We start from the raw sequence: 14,409 nt of genomic DNA, 5'->3' as shown, positions 1-14,409 counted from the left end.
TTGGTGAATTAGAGTCCATTGTCGGGCTCTGTGCTGACAGCTCAGAACCTGCAGCCTGCTTCTGATTCTATGTGTGTGTGTGTGTGTGTGTGTGTGTGTGTGTGTGTGTCTGCCCCTTCCCTGCTCATGCTCTATCTCTCTGTCTCTTTGTCTCTCTCTCAAAAATAAACATTAAAACATTAAAATATATATTTTTTAAAAAGGATGAATAAAACCAACTCTCAGAGAAGGGAGTTCTCTGGCTTGCTGGGATTTGGCCAGCTCAGCACCTCCATACAACCTTAGATGTCCCTCTGTGCCAGTTCTGAAGTATTCCCCCACTTTATATAAAGTGCTTTGTTCGAAACAGCGCTTTTTTCTGTATCACCTTCTGAGTTTTCTTTTGTTTTCTTATGAATTAGAAAACAGGCAGTTTGGTTAGTTGAATGAAGCAGAGATGGAAGGGAGATGGAAGAGAAAAGTCTTCAGCTGCAGCCCTCTCTATTGTAAGGGGGAAGGAAAGAGGGGCATGCCCTAGGGCAAACCATTGCATTGCTTTAGGATTGTTATCTCTTACTAGTGAACTAAAGAAGTAAATTGTTAGAAGAGCTGAAAACATTTTACAGGAGTGTTATTTAAATAATAAGTAAATCTTGAGGAATCTAGATCTTGGGGTCAGAACCCCCACCTTGGTAGTTAGGTTTCCTTGCTTCATTAAGTCCCAATTTCTTAGTTTGTAAAATGATGATAATTCAAATACCTGTCTCATATGTTTCTGAAAAGATGAACTGAGATCATGAACAGGGCCTGGTAAATACTGTCAACTCGTATTAGTTATTGGTGTTTTCATTATAATTATATCAAGACCTTTCAGATGACTGTCCATCAGTCACGGTGATGGGTCATCTCAACATCCTTGAACTATCCTTTCGAGACCCTTAGTCTCATTAGGAAGTCCTCATTTTTTCCAGGTGCCATTGTAGAGTGTGTAATACCTTTGGGGGATTATAAGTTTATAGGTCTGGTTCTTCCTACAAGCTCCTTCAGTGAAGAGATGATGTCTGTCCCAACTCTAGACCTTATAACAGAGCCCAGCCTGCACTCAACCCAGCACTTGCTAACATTTACTTGGCAGGAACCAGTGCTAGGTCTTTCTGTAAACACCTAACCTGGATAGCCTCATTCTCACCTGATATCATCCCATTCTACCCATCTGAGTCAGGGAGGACTACAGCATGATTTTAATTTTACAGATGAGGAAACTGAGATGGAGAAAACTTCACGAACGTCATCCAGTAAGAGATAGAGCTGGTGGTTTGACCCCGGCTGCTTCCCAGAGAAACTGCACCCCTATGCATCTTGCATATTGCCTCCTAGGGGATGTGCAACACACACAGACATGCTCCCATTCTTCTTAGGCAAACGATAAGATTGAGGACATAGGTTATAACCAATTAACCAAGCAACACTAGCTGGAGCATATGTTTGTACCTTGTTCTAAGAAAAGTAAGACAAAGGATGCTCTTCCCAACCACATCAAGTATGGAATAGTTCTTAATCCTAAAAGAGAAAATTGAGACCCAAGGGTGAAGCTACCTACCTAAGATCATTCACTTGATTCAATCTAACCAATCCCTGGTCCAGCACTTCTCAAACTGTGACATGCAACAGAATTACAAAGGGGGCTTGTTAAAACACAGAAATAGAGACCCTATTCTCAGAGTTTTTAATTCAGCATATCTGGGATACTTGCATTTCTAGTAAGTTCCTCATAATGTTGCTCTGGAGACCACAATGAGAAACACAGTTCTAGTCAAAGCTCAACTTATAGCTCTATACTATGTACCTTGATGATTCCTTGGCTCATTACCTGAACTCGTACATTTGTAAATTATTTTTATGCACAATCATGCAGCCTGGTGTCACAGGCTAATCATAATTTCCATTTACAAACTTAAGAAATTATATTTCACCATCATCTCCAGCTATATGACAGAGGCGTTTTCCATGTGCCCATCAACGTTACAGAATGATTCAAGTTTTTCCTGACATCAAGAAGAATAAAATCTTATAGGGATATATGGGCTTGTCTTCTTGAATTCCTAGACTTTGTGTGAGGAAATAGACAAAATTAGTCCATGAACATTATGCAGATTATACATTATATAGATGAGCATTATTCTGAGTAAAAAGCAATGTAGCACAAATGGTAGAACAATATTTCTCAGCTAGAAATGACTTTTGGCCCCACTTACTTGTTTCTCTTGTCCCCTTTCCCCACCCAGACAGCTGGTTGGCTCTCAGTTCTCTTCTATTCCAGAAGAGAGATTGGGTCATGATGAAAGTATTGTTACTAATCAATCTTATTTTGATTTCCTAAAATCGAATCCCTTGAGACAATGCAAGATGCCTCCAAGGCAAAACAGGGAGGACTGACTCCCAAGACTTGAAAAAGATTCATCACAAGAAGATGAAACATAGGTGAAGGTTATGAGTGCCTAGGGAATGTAGTCAATGGTATTGTAATAGCACTGTACGGTGACAGGTGGCATCTACACTTGCGGTGAGCATAGCATAACATACAGACTTGTTGAATCAATCACTAGGTTGTACACCTGAAACTAATGTAACATCATGTGTGAACTATACTTCAATTTAAGAGAGAGAGAGAAGATTATGAAGGCAGGGGTCTGTGGGTAGTGGCGAGAAGCACCCTGAACTCTGTGCCTGGGCAGATCCCTGTGAAGACAGAGAATAAATGCTGCACAAAGCATTTGAGAGACCACATAAAGCTTCATAGGTTTCCACTCTAATGCAGTTTAAAAGTACCAGAAGTAATTGCACATGGCAAAACATAATGGAAAGGGATGGGGAGTGTCACACAAATTGACAGGGGCCTTGAGATGAGAAACAAGGGATGTCTAACTGGTTAGCAACCAATATCGAGGAATGAGAAGATACCTTCAACACGAGTGATTCCTTGGTCAGATGCACACCACTGCAATGCCTTGGACTATGTGACCCCCATCCAACTTAAACACACCCCCCTCAAGATGATAGAGCACCACAGACTGCCCAAGATTAATGGCCCAGAGCCGTAGAAGTTGGTTTTCGCAATTACGTATGTGAACTGAGAATTAAGTCCAACAACAATTTGAACAAGAAAATTCTAAGTCCTTACACTTAGAAAGGAGCCCCAGGTAGTATTTACCATCGGGGAGTTGGGGAGCAGTTAGGAATTTCAGGAAATATTTCACGGGGCAAACACATTACTAGAAGCCAAAAATAATTTAAATTTTTCTGGAACCCCTACTATGTAGATGGCAATATCAGCATCAGATAGGCTCTTTTCCTTCTGCATGCAAAACTTCTTATCCATTTATGCCAAAATTTAAGTCTTAGAAAATTGACAGAGGTGTTCTGAGTGGTAATTTTAAAAACAGTGTCTTTCTGATGTTATTGTACTACTCTTCTCCATTTTTTAATATCTGTCCCCAGGGCAATACTGCACTTAGAGAATAATATATCCCAAGATTAGCTATAAAATCATATCAAGTTTTACATTTTTATTATTAGGGGCAGCGATCCAAATTTTTTGTTAAGGCCCATGGTTAATCCTTGTACAAATTAATATAGTCCATTTGATCCTTCCATTATTAATGCCCGCGAATTTTATTTATCACACCAGGCCAACAGTATTTAGCTGTTCCTTCTGGAGTACAAAGAGTCTTCCTCTCTAGTTTTTCAGCTGATTACTGTCTTCTCCTTGGTGAGTGGAGGACTGAAAATACAGCTACTGTCAGGGCTCCTTAACATCCAGGTAGACATCTTGGGAACACTGATGGAACTGATAAAGGCCATTTCATAGGAACTTAAAAGCTACTCAAGAAATGAACAAGGTCCATTAGACTTTCTGTCATGCATATGATGGGAAAAAATATACCACCATAAGATCCACTCAATTGTCCTGCGGTGACAGCAGCAGCTATTGTGCGAGGGAGGTTTGGGGAAGGTGGCTCCACCTTGGTGTTTATGCTCTGCTGGCTGGTGGGAGTTTCAGGTACGGCCTCCTAACAGAAGGGGCTTTGTGATAGGCTATCAGTGACAAACAAGAGCAACAACGTGCAGCCCAGTGGTTTGACAAGAAGGAGAAGCCCAACAAAAGAAGAATGACCTCCTCCAGTTTCCCATTTCAGTCTGACATTTACTTCCTCACACAAAGCTCAGCTTGGTGTGTTGGGGTCCAAATCACATTTGAACCTTGTACAGAGTGATGAGAGTCAAGCTGAGATATTTTAAGTGGATTTCTTTTCTTTGTACCGCGCTTTGAACTGCTTTTAAACCTACAGATGTTTGGCCGAGCTGTCCAAACTAAGAAGCTGAGAAAGAGAAACAGGGAAATTTTCCATGTTTTCCAGATTAATGTTTTGTTTTTCCATATATGAGTGTGTGTGTGTGTGCGCGCGCACATGCGTGTGCATGTGTTAAATATGTCCTGCGGCCCAGTCTTTGATGTATAGATAAATGCAAGTTTAATAGATAAGCTTCCACGGTCCTTACTTGAGGCATTTCCAAGCTCTCCCCATATTTAACTGACTGATTCTACCTTCTCACCTTCTCACTTTCGACATATGATATCACCTATTACCTGAGAAAACCCAACATGAGAAAAGTCACTTCACCTGTCATTATATAGAAGCTGTTTCAGAAAAGATTAAAATGTGTTGGGGTGCCTGGGTGGCTCAGACAATTAAGCGTCTGACTTTGGCCTCACGGCAGATGAGTCTTGAGTCCCGCTTTGGGCTCTGTGCTGACAGCTCAGAGCCTGGAGCCTGTTTTGGACTCTGCATCTCCCTCTCTCTCTGCCCCTCACCCCCTCTCAGAAATAAATTTTAAAAAATTTCTTTTAAAGATTTAAAAATATGTCAAACAAGCAGTGTAAGTACCTGTTCAAAAGGAATCTAACAGAACCTAATGGAAACCAGGGCTAGTCTTCAGATTTAAGGTTAAAACTTGAATTCAGTGCTGTACCAACATGTGATCAGTCTTCAATGTTATTCCTAATTTCTCCCAGCACTTATTCAGACTTTTACTTCATTTTTACGCTCTCTTGAAAGGGAAAATAAAGAAAACCAGCATGTTGTAGTCATATTCCTTACCCCAGTCACTGTGCTCTATGTAATAATGTGTCTGTTAATCCTCACAATTCTCCCAGGTCAGTAGTGGGATCTTCCTGCAGTGGAGACACTGAGGCTCAGAAAGATCTCGCAGCTAGATAGGACTCATGCTTATGTCTGCTTGAACGTAATTTTCTCCATGCAGCACACCGACACTCCGCTGATCTGGCTCCTTCCACTGTCCAGAGGGTAAGAAAGGAGTCCGGAAGGAAGGTAGCTGCTTATGAATTGCATCAAGTATCTAACACCGTTATAACTAACACAGGTGCAAGCATTCTTTTCTAAAAGGCAACCTTTAAAAAGCAGTCAATTTACTGTCCCACATCAATCCTTACTTTCATTGCCAAACCTTATTTTTTAATAATGTATGGACTTTTTAAAGTTTTAGATTTATAGAATAATTGAGTAGATAATACATAACATTCCTTATAGCAACTCCCCATTCCCAACCCACTCAGTCCCACACACAGCTTCCTTTACTTTTAACTTCTTTCATTAATAGGGTTGATTTGTTAGAACTGATAAACTAATATTAATATTTCATTATTACAATTAACTATAGTCCTTAATTTACATTAGTATTTACTCTTGGTGTATAGTTCTGTGGGCTTTAACAAGTGAATAATGCCATGTATCCATCATTATAATACCATACAGAGTAGAGTCACCACCGTAAAAGTTTCCTGTGCTTCACTTACTCATTCAAGTCCTCCCATCCCTCCCCTGACCTCGCCCACCCCCCAGCAACCACTGAGGTTTTCACTGCTTCTATAGTTTTGTCTTTTCCAAAATATTATATAGTCGGAATCATATAGCAGGTAGCCTTTTCAGACTGGTTTCTTCCACTAAGCAGTATGCATTTAAGATTCCTCCGGGTCTTTTCAGGGCCTGATAGCTCATTCCTTCGTATTCTCTAAATATCATTTTTTCCCAACGCACGCAGCTGTGGCACCTGTAGTACATCAGACCCTGTGTTGAGCACTGAGGATGAGTAGGACACAACGCTTACTCTCAAGGGCCCTGCTGCCTAGCATTAGAGGAGAGGTACACAAACACAGAAAGCAATACATTTTATAGGTGTCATAATACAACTCTAGAGGGGTACCAAAGAGTGGCCACGTGGGGGAATTCCATTTCACTCTGGTACGGAGAGTCAGGAATGACTGCCTACAGGACTTGCCGTTGCTCCAGGAGCAGCAAAAGCCAGGCAGTGCTCTGGGGGCCGAGCTGAAAAGTTCTAGGTAGGACAGCAGGACGGGTTTGAAGGAAGGCGAGGAGCCCAGGCAGAAGCTGGTAGATGGGGACATGAAAATGCTAGCTCCTATGGTCCCAGCTAGAGCCTGTATGCTTTCTCACTTCCTTAATGTCTCTTCTCAAATAGCTCATCAGGGGCCTACCCAGAAGACCCTAGGAAAAAGACACCACCCCCTCCCTACCTCACACCATTTCGCCTTACCCTCTTTCCTTTTCTCATAGCAACTACCCACTTTAACATATTGAATATGCATTTGGCATTGTCTGCCCCCTCCCTCCAAACTGTACAGCCCCAGAGGCAGGGCCTTCAGCTTTGTTCCTGCCGGGCCCACGGTGGGCCTGCCATAAACATATGCTGTTCCCTCCATGCCTGCAATCCTTCCTGTTGAGATAAAACACTGCAAAAGGATGTACTAACTCTCACTGGTAAATGGGAGAACAATATTTATGTGTTTCCAACAACTGCCACTAAATCCACAAAATTCGAATTCCCCAGATGCTAATACTGTTTTCTATTTCTTTCTCTCTTTTTTTTTTGTTTTGTTTTCTTTTTCTACATTACATTGGGAGACAGAAAAAAGACTCTCCCGAGCTTTCAAAAATGTCAGATAACTTTAGTGACCTTCATATACTGCAGTTCTGACAAAACCTTTTTTTCCAGGACTGTTCTAGGCCTGCTCTAATAAATGCCCCTTGCTACAACCCACCATAGCCTGGCAGCTACTCAAATGAGAAGGTGTTAAGTTATATACTTAAGTGATTATCCTAGAGAAAGGCTGGAAACTGACACTCAATTCCTTATTTTCACATAGCATATCTTGCGACCTTCGAGATTTGAAATTTTAAAATTATCTCTGTTGTAGTTAGGTCTTGAGGGCTAAACCTGGTAAACTTTCTGCTGGGAACACTGTCTCGCAAGACTGGTTATAAGGAAGCAACATGTTCTGAGCACACTGTGTGCAACATGCTTCAAATAGCACTGCTCCAAGCCACGGCTAAAACCCCAAACACTGATTTCAATGACCAAAATCATTGGGGAAAATGATGGAGGAAGAGATAATTCAGTCATGTGGCCAGAGTGACTGTTTCAGTTTTGGACAGAACTACACAGCATATTTTTTTCACTGAGGATCATTTTATGGAGAGCACTGGCTTTCTTAATCCCCTGCCTTCTCAGTTCTCAGAACTTCTCCCCAATGTTTTCCTCTATCAAACCCCATTCATTGTGTCTAATGCGATCACTCTGACCTTGACATCACTGAGATATATACCACAGCAAAAAACATCTCAATGTCAAGCTCCCACTTTTGAGGCATGAATCCCTTCCCTCCTGCTCCCCTTTTCCATCTCCAGGGCCAGCAATTATTCAACTGAGTGCAGAAAAGCAAAGGGTTTTCCATTTCCACATCTCACATCCTCATTTCTTACCTCTCCCAGGCTACATTCCTTAGACATTTTTGTCTCCCTCTCCTTCTTTACCATTTAATTACACCTCAGTGCTGGGTAAACTCAGTTTGCCCACCTTCTCTGCTCTTCTGTAGCAGAAACCAAATGTTCTTGGAGAAAATCAACAATCGTGCAAATGGATCTTTCTCTAAACTTATGAAGAGCACTCACCAGTGCCCAGGAATCTTGCTGCATTTCCCAGTTGAGGCAAATTTCAGATCTTCTTTCTCTGCAAGCCCCCCTCCCCTCCACAGCTCATGAACTCACCTCATTCTTCCCTGAGAAAAGAGTAGCAATCAGATGGGAACTCCCTCAACTTCCCACCACCAACTTTATTAACTTATCTACATCTACGCTCACATTCTCTGCCTTCCTCTTATTACAATGGAAAAAAAAAAAAAAGCTCCTCACTGCTTAAAAATGCCAGCCCCTCCCTTTGCTTTCTGGTTTTCATCCCCTCTTCCCATGTTCAAGAAATTTAAGCTGGCAATTACCCTGTGACTCTCCGTAAGTCATTAGACTCTTTCTATCTACTGGATAATTCCAACAAACAAACATATCATTAAAAAACAACACTTGTTTTGAACTTACATTACCTTCCAATTATTACCTCATTTTTCTGACCCCTTCACAACAAACTTATCAAGACATGACTAGATTTACTGACTTCGTTTTATTGTCTCACTTTTATCCTCAACCCACCCCAGTCAAGTTTATTTCCTCTTCAGCCACTGAAATTGTACCTACCAAGGTAAGGATATATGTCCATGATGTGAAATTAATGGTCGTTTCTCTGTCTTCATCTGAATTGACCTTGTTGCAATTTCCTTCTTTTCTGAAACACCTTATTCTCTTTCATTCCATGTCACAATGCTGTCCATGTTTTTCTCCATGGAAATGGACTCTCTTCTCAGCCTCTTTGACTGACTCACTGCTGGACCTCCTTCACTTCCTTAGTCAGACTTTCGGTGAGATCCTCCCCAGTCCCAAGAGTCTGTTATCTGTGTGCTGTGCTGTTGATGCCCCATTTGAACCTCTAGCTCTGAGATTTCTAGCCTCCTGAGCTCCTAAGCTTGTTTCTCTCCCTGTCTTCCCTAGCTAGTAAAGGGCATGCCTTCTAACCATTTGCTCAAGCAAAATTCTTCTACGACAACCCTGACTTCCTTCTATCCCTTATCCATCCTACGTAACCTACACACATACTTCTTCAACTAGCCAGCTTTACTTCCCTCAAAAAGATCCTCTTTATCTGTCTCCTTCTCTCCGGCTCTGCTGGGACCACCCGTGCCCATGTCATTGTCATCTTTTGCTGATAGTACTACAGTAGCCCCTAAGTATTCTTCTTTTTTCTCTAGCACCCCTAAACTCTGCTCCATATAGAGCAATCTTTCTAAAATGTAAAACAGATAATGGCAAATACCTTAAAACTCACCAGTGACTTCCCTTTGCATTTAGAATCAGTCGCAAATATCTTTTCCTTTCCTAAATGGCCTCTTATGATCTAAACCAGTCTATTTCCCCTACCTCAGCACATCTCACTCTCCCTATTTCTCTCTGTGGTCCAGCCCTACAAGCTGGCCTTCTTTGTGTTCTTCAAGTTCACCAAACCTCTTCCCAATTCAAAGCTTTTGAAGTTGCTTTTCTTCTGCCAGCATGCTTCCCATCTATACCAAGAAATGTCATCTCTAAACACCTTATCTAGTGTGAATCTCTTCTCCAGTCACTGTTATCAAATGATATGTTTTACTTCTCTCATTGCATTTATTATGATCTAAAATTTTATCTTTAATTTACTGTCTGTTTTCCTCCCTTCAGAATATGAGCCTTATGACACTGTGGATCTTGAGTGCTGTCTCATTCACTCTGCTGTTCAACTTATTTTAAGCAGACGTCTTACCAAACGAAAGTTGGCCAGAATTATTTGTTGAATGATTAAATAAATTTTGATTGTCAGTTTTTATTACTGAATAAAATATAAGTATTCAGTATCGAGATTATTAGGTAATATTGTTCTTTCTGTTTTAGGATTGAGGGTTGAAACCCAGTGTTTGGGTTGCGACATAGACTTTACTTCAGGATTCCCAAGAAGATTCACTGCAATAAAAACACACATTGTAAATAATTTTTACATTAAAATAACTAGGCACACCATTGTTTTATATATATTAAGATGCAAAATTGTGTATGCAGTAATTTACAAAATAACAAAAGTTAAGCCTCAGTCCTTGATAAGCTTTCTGTTATCTTTACTCCAACTACTATAAATTCTCCAGAGCTACTGCACTTTGCAGATAGACTCCAAAACTGCAAAATGCCAGTTTCCACAGGAAATAAACCCCAAGACTCATAGTATCCTACCAACATGGTGCTGAAACCCAAAGCAAAATGTTTTGAAGCCACCATTTTCCCTTAGAATTTTAGTCTCTGTCATTGACTTCAAAAATACGTTAATCTTACTGTTTTAGCCCCTATATCTGTATGCTTCCTTAACAGTATGGCCACTTTAGTAGTCTCTGCATTCAATCATCACTAGCAAAGAATTCATTTAACATGGAAATAAGCCAGATACCAGAAATAGAAGAAGTGAAAAGAGTCCAGAGGGACTTGCTCACAATTTTTCATGGGTTACTTAAGAAATAAGCACAAACTGGGGTGCGTGAGTGGTTCAGTTGGTTAAGCATCTGGCTTCAGCTCAGGTCATGATCTCATGGCTTGTGAGTTAGAGCCCAGTATTGGGCTCTTTACTGACAGCTCAGGGCCTGGAGCTTGCTTCAGACCTTGGCCTCAAACAGTCAAAATAGTAGTGAAAAATAAATGCAAAGTTGTAAAAATTAAACTTCCTTATTTCAAAACTGACTACAAAGCCACAGGAATCAAAACAGTGTGGTGCCGACACAAGGATAATCCTATAAACCAATGGAAAAGAATTGAGAGTCCAGAATTGAGAGTCTAGATTTTTGATAAGACCATTCAATGGGGAGAGAATAGTCTCTTCAACAAATTGTGCTGGGACAATTGGCTAACCACATGGAAAAGAATGAAATTGGACTTGAATCTCACTCCATATCCAAACAAATAGCTCAACGTGAACCAATGAAACTAGGAGTTTCTTTTAAAATGGGTAAATGTTGGGGTGCCTAGGCGGCTCTTGGTTAAGGGTCTGACTCTTGATTTTGGCTCAGGTCATGATCTCACAGTTTGTGAGTTCAAGCCCTTGTAGAGCTCTGCACTGACAGTGCAGAGAGTCTGCTTGGGATTCTCTCTCTCCTCCTTCTCTCTCTCTCCTCCCCCTCCTTCATGCTCAGCCTCTCTCTCTCTCTCTTTCTCTCTCTCAAAAATAAATAAATAAACTTAAACATAAAAAAATAAAAAGAGCAAATCTTTTAATAGGAGTAAATCTTTATGAATTCAGATTTAGCAATGAATCTAAATTCTTAGATTTAATACCATAAGCACGAGCAACAAAAGAAAAAATAGATAAATTGGACTTCATCAAAATAAAAAAACTTTTGTGCAACAAAGGATATGATCAATAATGTGAAAAGACAATGTACAGAAAATATTTGCAAATTATATACCTAGTAAGGATTTAATATCCAGAAGATGTAAATATGTTACAACTCAACAGCAAAAAGACAAACAACTCAATTAAAAAATAGGCAAAGGCCGTGGATAAGATTTCTTCGAAGAATACATATAAATGGCGACACGTACAGGACAAATGTTCAACGTTATTAGTCATTAGGGAAATTGAAATCAAAGCTACAATACTAGTTCACACCCACTAGGATGGAATGACTAGAATCAAAAAGGCAGAAAATAAGTGCTGTCGAGGATATGAGGAAATTAGAACCCTTGTTCTCTGTTAGTGGGAATGTAAAATGTCTTAGCCGCCTGTGGAACAGTGTGACAGTTCTTCAGAAGTTAAATATATAGTTGCCATAAGACTCAGCAATTTCAATCCTGGTATATACCCAGAAGAAATAAAAATTTATATTCCCACAAAACTTGTAAACAAATACTAATTAGCAGTATCATTCACCATGGTGAAGAAGTGGAACTAATCAAAGTGTCTGTCAACTGATGCATGGATAAATATGTGGTACATCCACACACAATGAAACTAAATAAGGATACATGTATTATTTCCTACAGTTGCATGTGATTCTACAATTATATTAAAATAAACTATTTAATTGAATAAATCAGTCTTCTTTCTAATGTACCAGCAATGAATAATTAAAAACTAAATTTTTAAAAAACAATACCATTCATGGTATCTTTAAAAAAATACTTAAGCACAAACCTAATAAAGCATACTTAGGATCTGTATGATGAAAACTACAAATGCTCCAGAAAAAAAAAAAAATCAAAGGCTAAAACAAATAAAGAAACATATCTTGTTAATGGATTGAAAGATTCAATATATATATAAGACATCAAGTTAGGTGTTCCCCCTTAACTGATGTACATGTTTAACAGAATTTAGTCAGTATACCGTCAGGACTTTTTGTAGGTATCAAAAAGCCAAATATAACTAGTACCCAGAAAAATATAAATATTTTTTAAGAATATAATTGGAAGATTCACACCATCTAATTTTAACGCTTACTATGCAGCTACAGTTATCAGGGCAGTATGGTATTGGTAAATGATAGACATTTTCAATAGAAAATATAGAGTCCAGGGGCACCTGGGTGACTCAATCGGTTAAGCATCCAACTTTGGCTCAGATCATGATCTTGCAGTTTGTGGGTTCAAGTCCCTTATCAGGCTCTGTGCTGACAGCTCAGGGCCCGGAGACTGCTTTGGATTCTGTCTCCTCTCTCTGCCCCTCCCCTACTCGTGTTCTGTCTCTCTCTCTCAAGAATAAATATTTAAAAAAATTTTTTAAAAGGCAACCATACCAAGTGTAGGCAATGATGCTGATTAATTGAAACTCTGGTATGTTGCTAATGGTAAAGCAAAATGGCACAGCCACTCTGGAAAACAGTTTGGCAATGTCTTTGAAAACCAAATATACAGGGGCACCTGGGTGGCTTAGTCAGTTGGGCGTCCGACTTTCGCTTAGGTCATGATCTCGCGGTTCATGGGTTCGAGCCCCGCGTCGGGCTCTGTGCTGACTGCCAGCTCAGAGCCTGGAGCCTATTTCAGAGTCTGTGTCTCCCTCTCTCTCTAACCCTCCCCTGTTCGCGCTGTCTCTCTCTCTCTCCTAGAAATAAATTAAAAAAAAAAAACAAAAAAACCCCAAATATACAGTTACCCCGAAATGACTCTCCTGGGCATTTATCCCAGAGGAATGAAAATATATCCACACAAAAATCTATATATAAATATCCCTATTGACTATTAAAAAATTTAAATTATATACATGGTTTGCATTATATTGCTATCGGATGGTGCAACCGTAGATTCACACATCCCACTGCCTACTATACCTCTTGTGGATATCCTATGAGCAGGTCACTCTCAATTTGTTTGTTCACTTGTTTGTTTGTTTAAGTTTATTTATTTATTCTGAGAGAGAGAGAGAGACAAAGCAGGGGAGGGGCAGAAAGAAAGAGGGAGAGAGAAAGAATCCCAAGCAGGCTCTGCGCTGTCAGCCTGAAGCCTGACTGGGGGCTAGAACTCACCGACCGTGAGATCACGATCTAAGATGAAACCAAGAGTCAGATGCTTCACCAACTGAGACACCCAGGTGCCCCTCAAACTCAGTTTGATTCAATATGTCAATATGTCCAAATTCAACTATTTTTCCCTAAAACCCCTTTATGATTTTTCCCTTAATTACTGGCACCATGCTATACTTGTTCAAACAAAAATCTTAGTAGTCATCCCAAACTCTTTTAAATCACTTATCAATCATCCCATATTTTTCTGCTTCCATATTCACTCTCAAAACTGTATACCATTCTCCATTTTTACTACCATTTCTTTATTTCATTTCTTAGTCTAATCACTGCATAGCCCAGATTTAGCTCCCTTGTTTCTTGCTTCCGTCCTTTTAGACTACTTTTTACCTTGGCTGGACGATAACTCCATAACTTCATTTCAGCTCACTTATTAGTTATCTCAAATTTTACCTCCCAGCCCTTTATAAGTGCCACTCTCTAAACACCCTCGATAGATGTTCATCTGCCAACACTTGAACTAGCTGCCTCCTATTTCATTTACCAATATGTCCTGCTAGACTAGATTCTCCAAAATCAAGGTCATTTTTTTGCTGTTACTTTACACACCCAAAACCTGACACTTAAAAGGTACTCTTTTAAGAGTACCATAAATGTTTACTAAATTAATGAGGAAGGGGAATCTTCCTTTTTCTTTCCTTCTTTCTACCATTCATATCTCTGAACAATACAATTCACAGTCTGACAGAAGAGCCAGGCATGTGACAACAATTATAATTCAATTTAATAAATGCTAAAAGAAGAGGAAGTGATAGTTTTTTAGAAGTTATTGACATGTTTTGAGGCACCTGGGTGGCTCAGTCATTGAGCACCTGACTTCAGTTCAGATCATGATCTAACCATTCATAAGTTCGAGTCCCACA

The 14,409-nt window shown here is 39.9% G+C and overlaps 1 long non-coding RNA gene across 2 annotated transcripts in view; it reads right to left on the bottom strand.

The window, feature by feature from the left end:
* Positions 1–9,829: 9,829 nt before the first annotated feature.
* The window catches only part of LOC120237847, a 44,982-nt gene continuing 40,402 nt past the window's right edge, over positions 9,830–14,409 (bottom strand). For both annotated transcript variants that reach the window (XR_005530058.1, XR_005530059.1), the window contains one exon: positions 9,830–9,950. This is a non-coding gene — a long non-coding RNA (uncharacterized LOC120237847). The remainder of the gene's footprint in view (positions 9,951–14,409) is intronic.

This window comes from Hyaena hyaena, unplaced genomic scaffold (genome assembly GCF_003009895.1).
Source record: "Hyaena hyaena isolate Hyena2069 unplaced genomic scaffold, ASM300989v1 scaffold_191, whole genome shotgun sequence".
Lineage (NCBI taxonomy): Eukaryota > Metazoa > Chordata > Mammalia > Carnivora > Hyaenidae > Hyaena > Hyaena hyaena.
The sequence above is the reverse complement of the archived record's forward strand: the minus strand, read 5'-3'. Positions and strand labels throughout refer to the sequence as shown.